General features: G+C 37.4%; 1 non-coding gene across 1 annotated transcript; it reads right to left on the reverse strand.

Annotated features, from left to right (window-relative positions):
- Positions 1–1,139: 1,139 nt before the first annotated feature.
- Positions 1,140–1,211, reverse strand: trnap-ugg (transfer RNA proline (anticodon UGG)). The gene has a single exon. It is a non-coding gene; the product is annotated as a tRNA-Pro (tRNA).
- Between the last annotated feature and the right edge of the window lie 3,934 nt (positions 1,212–5,145).

Genomic DNA, 5,145 nt, shown 5'->3' on the forward strand with positions numbered 1-5,145 from the left:
AGAGAAAATATAAAAATAAAGTGTTGCATATTGATATTTATCTGTTTCTATATATATTTATTGTGAGAAATCATTAAGATGATCAGTGTTTCCACAAAGATATATATCATTAATTATTAATAATAACAGAGTTAAAGGTAAATTGAGCAAATTGGCTACTTCTGGCAATTTAACTAAGTGTGTATCTAACTGGTAGCCCTTCGCATTAATCAGTACCCAAGAAGTAGCCCTTGGTTTCAAAAAGGTTGGTGACCCCTGGACTAGACCAACAAGCCACAAAAAATGATCTGTCAACAAAAATTCTCATGAATTGTGAGATTTTAACAGGGAAAACTGTCTAAAATTACGTCAGTATATTGGCCATTTACCACTAATTTAAAGGTATGGCTTTTTTGATGCAAAAAAAAAGAACTAAGGGTTACAAGCTCTTTCATAAACAATTAGAGTTTGTAAATTGAGATCCCACTGTATTTGATTTTATACATTTTCATTGATCCCTTGAGGGTGCGCAATTTGGAAAATAAAGCTTAGAGTTTAGAATCACTGATTAGGGCTTGTCCAGGAATTGAACTCAGGACCTCGCACACCCAAAGCGAGAATCATACCACTAGACCAACAAGCCCTATGTTTAAATCCACCAAATTCTCAAAAAAGTTAATATTTTATCTGTGGAGACGACCTGTAACTGCACTTTTATTGACAAAAAATGTGATTCACTACAATTTTCATTGATCCCTTGAGTGTGCCCAGTTTGGAAAACTGAGCTGAGAGTTCAAAGCACCATTAAGGGCTTGTCCGGGAGTTGAACCCGGGACCTCTCGCACCCTAAGCGAGAATCATACGACTAGACCAACAAGCCTCCAATAGTCCACTTTCAACAAATATTCTCATGAATTGTGAGATTTTAACAGGGAACACAATCTATAACTACGTTAGTACATTGCACTTTTACCATTAATTTAAAGTTATGGCTATTTTGATGCAAAAAAAAAAAAAAGAACTAAGGGTTACAAGCTCTTTCGTAAACATTTAGAGTTTGTAAATTGAGGTCCCACTGTATTTGATTTTTAAAATTTTCATTGATCCCTTGAGGGTGTGCAATTTAGAAAATTAAGCTTAGAGTTTCGAATCACAGCTTAGGGCTTGTCCAGGAATTGAACCTGGGACCTCTCGCACCCAAAGCGAAAATCATACGACTAGACCAACAAGCCCCGAAAAATCTATTTTCAACAAAAGTTCTCATGAATTGTGAGATTTTAACAAGGAACACAATTCAAAACTATGTTAGTATATTGGCCTTTTACCACTAATTTAAAGGTATGGCTATTTTGATGCAAAAAAAAAAACTAAGGGTTACAAACTCTTTCGTAATCAATTAGAGCTCGTAATTTGAGGTCCCACTGTACTTGATTTTATACATTGTCATTGATCCCTTGAGTGTGCGTAGTTTGGAAAATTGAGCTGAGAGTTCAAAAGCACTGTTAAGGGCGTGTCCGGGAAGTGAACACGGGACCTCTCGCACCCTAACCGAGAATCATACGACCAGACCAACAAGCCACAAAAAAATGAACATTCAACAAAAATTCTCATGACTTGTGGGATTTTAACAGGGAACACAATCTAAAACTACGTTAGTATATTGGCCTTTTACCACTAATTTAAAGGTATGGCTATTTTGATACAAAAAAAAGAACTAAGGGTTACAAGCTCTTTCGTAAACAATTAGAGTTTGTAAATTGAGGTCCCACTGTATTTGATTTTATACATTTTTGTAGTGGAAAGTCCAGGTTGTCAATGAGAACCAAAGTAGATTCAACACACGAGTTTTATTTTACTCATAATCAAATGGTACAATGGTTGGGTTGAGTTGTCGAGCACACAGAAAGTTTTCCCCCGGGCGCGCCCGACAGCATGGAATAATGGCTACCAAAACACTCTCTTCGTTTGACTTTATCCCTTTCTTATCTCTCTTGTTATTGCGTCAATGTCTTTTTTGTTTTCCCTATCTGTTCCATAACAACTCGAATCCTTTAGACAGTCAACACATTCTGTAGACAGGTTGGCATGACTTAAAATTCACTTTTGTCCCACAGAATAGAAGAGAAATCAAAATGAGCATACATTCTTGACAGACATGCAATATAGGTCAAAGGTCAGAAATTCTACTACATACCCGCCTTCCAGGGTCTTAAGACCCTGGACCAAAACAATTTCTGATGTAGACCACTAAGTTAAATCTCTACCACAGATAGAGGCAAAAACCTCAATGTTTTTATACGAGGCAAAAATTCCGTCTATGACCCTCCTTCAGAGCGATTGCTGTTACCAGCCTGCAGTAAAACCATCTCACAGAACACAATTAGTGGCCTACCCTTTGATTTAGTAACGTAATACCAGAATACTTTGATCATGAACATCATTGAACATAATTAGATGAATATATATATATATGCTTATTCAAGATGTATTTTCACATTAATAATGAATCAAACAAGATCTGGTTTAGAATGAATATAGACTTATGACTGTAAGCTGTTGCATTATTATTTTTCCCGGCATTTGCAATGAATGTAGTTACCAATATTGTTGATTACCAATTGATTTTGTACACAACACTGAATTTCGTATGAGTCCATGCTCGATTAGTACTCGTATAGACTAACAGATGGTGCCTCGAGTTGGTGGCCAGCCTTGGTGGAGAAGGAGATCCACTCAAACAGTCTGTCTCTCTTTGGGGTGTGGCTCAGTCCATTGGGCAGACTGTTCAGTGGCCGGTGCGTGCTGGCCAAAATTAGGGAAAGCTGAGATAGAGTTTGGGGTCATGGGGGCTTTGGTGAAGGCTGGGGCAAAGTATGGGGTGTTGGGGCTTTGGTCCAGGCCCTCGGCTTGCTTCAAAGCCTCCACGCCACTTCGGCACTCCCGACACCTCCTTTCCACAGCTGCTGGAGTCCCGATGGACGCATCGTTGCTGGCTAGGTGTTTTCTCTCCTTGGGGTCCTCCCAGTCCGGTATCGGGTGTTGGTCTTGGATTGGCTTTGACCGTGCCCCTCTTAGCGAGTGCAAGGGAATCTGGGGTGGCTGCTTTCATCCTCAAATCTGCACAGAGGAACTGGCACACAAATTCTACATTTTGCAAACTTACCATTTTGGTCTCATGGTCTTTCCGCCTTCCTAGGAAGCTGCTGGTCCTGAGAAGTGCTGATCTTGTGACTGAAGACGATAACCTGTTTTCTTAAAATGGGTGCCGTTGTTTGACCTAATCTTTTTGGGGAAACCATGTCGGGATATTAGATCATTCACAAAACATTTAATTACTGAATTGGCATTCTCCTTTGAGGTTGGGGTTGCTTCCACCAACCACTGCACTTGTCAATCTAAATAATTACGTTCCTTTATCCTTGTACCGAATTGATCATATCGATTAAATAAAACCTCAACACGCTCAAACTTGACCCAATCCAAATTCACCTCCCCCCTCTGTCCCTGAAACAGGGACAGTGTTAGTCGTAGTAATAGTAATAGTAGTAGTAGTGGTAGTAGTAGTAGTGGTAGTAGTAGTAGTGGTAGTAGTAGTAGTTTCAGAAACATCCAAGAAAAAGAAAAGGCAGCTGATAGTCAAGTGCAGCAAGAACAGAGGCGGAGGACAGGTCATGTTTGAGGTCACTGTTCGCTTTTGCAATAGTACTTTGATATTTTACAACACCCAGTGAATTATCGTGGCCTCAATAATTCACTAAATAGTTGTATTTAATTTAGTCTATCTATGATGGGACAATGCACAGAAACATTAAGTTCAGAAACAGATATGTTCTGTACTAGATTATATCTAAATAGCTACTTTCCATCTGCAGTCCCTGGCTACCTAAATTAAAGGGATCCAAAAATCAAGCAATAAATTATGACACTAATTAATCATAATAAATATATACATTCATAATAATCAATAATTAATCAAAAAATAATCATACTGTAGCATGTAATCAAATTTAGTAAAAGTCATAAAATGCCCCTTCATGGACACATTCTTAATATACAATACAACCACACCTTATTTAAATCATCACACAAAGACAATACATGCTCTTGTTCACATCTGTCATCATTCGTAACAACAACCAAGATTTTAACAGCCATACCTCACAATTTACAACAAAAATGCTCTCATGGATAAATACAATACTCATTAAATTGATGTGTCTACATAATGCCCCTCTTAGTGACCGTGTGAGCAGCCTTGATTGCTCCAAAGCCACTTTTTAACTTCAAATGTTCTATTCCTTTTGTTATAACGGGGAGAAGGCTAATTGGTCTGTACATGTTCTGGTCTTCTTTATTTACTGCTTCATGGATTTAATTATAGTAGCAGTTTCTCGACGTGGTAGGGAAAGTGTTTTCCGTTATTGATTTATTTATCAATTGTTGTTATACGAGCAATAATACAATCCTTACATGTTTTTAGGAAGATAGTGTCCAACCCATATATATATCTCTAGATCGTGGGTCTGATAATGCAGTGAAGATTTTGTTTAACTTTGTTTCATTTTGTTAATTCTAAAATTAGTCCATCCTGAATAAATGACAATTATTTGCACTGATTTTGAGGGATTTTTTATTCAGGGTTTGTACAGACTGGATGAAATGTTCATTAAAATTATTACTTATGTCCAGACTGTCTGCGATAGTAGCGCCATTGATATTTAATGTTATAGTGTTGTTTCTTGTTTGCTCTCTTTCCGTAAGTTTGTATCTGGTTTTCCATAACTTTCTAATGTTCCCTTTTGCAGCTTTGATTAATTCTAAGTGAAAGTCAGCCTTAGACTTCCGCATAAACATTGTAACTTTGTTCCTCAAAACTTTTAAAATCATACGATCTGTATTTAGACCTGTTATAATTGCTCTTATGAGAGCTGAGTCCTCATGTCTTATTAGAATCCAAATTGTTTTATTATTCCAAGGTATTTTTATTTCAGCACTCTTCTTTCTGGTTTTGTATTCGTGTATTTACAGATGATCTCTTTGATTTTTGGCATCCAATTGTAATTCTAGTAGGGCTGCTTATCATTTGTATCATGTAGAAGCCGTTTATAATATCCTTAAGTTTCTTTCTACGCGTCTTATTTAACCAGTCCAGCTTAACGTCCCCCA

This window comes from Entelurus aequoreus, linkage group LG20, assembly GCF_033978785.1.
Source record: "Entelurus aequoreus isolate RoL-2023_Sb linkage group LG20, RoL_Eaeq_v1.1, whole genome shotgun sequence".
Taxonomy (NCBI): Eukaryota; Metazoa; Chordata; class Actinopteri; order Syngnathiformes; family Syngnathidae; genus Entelurus; species Entelurus aequoreus.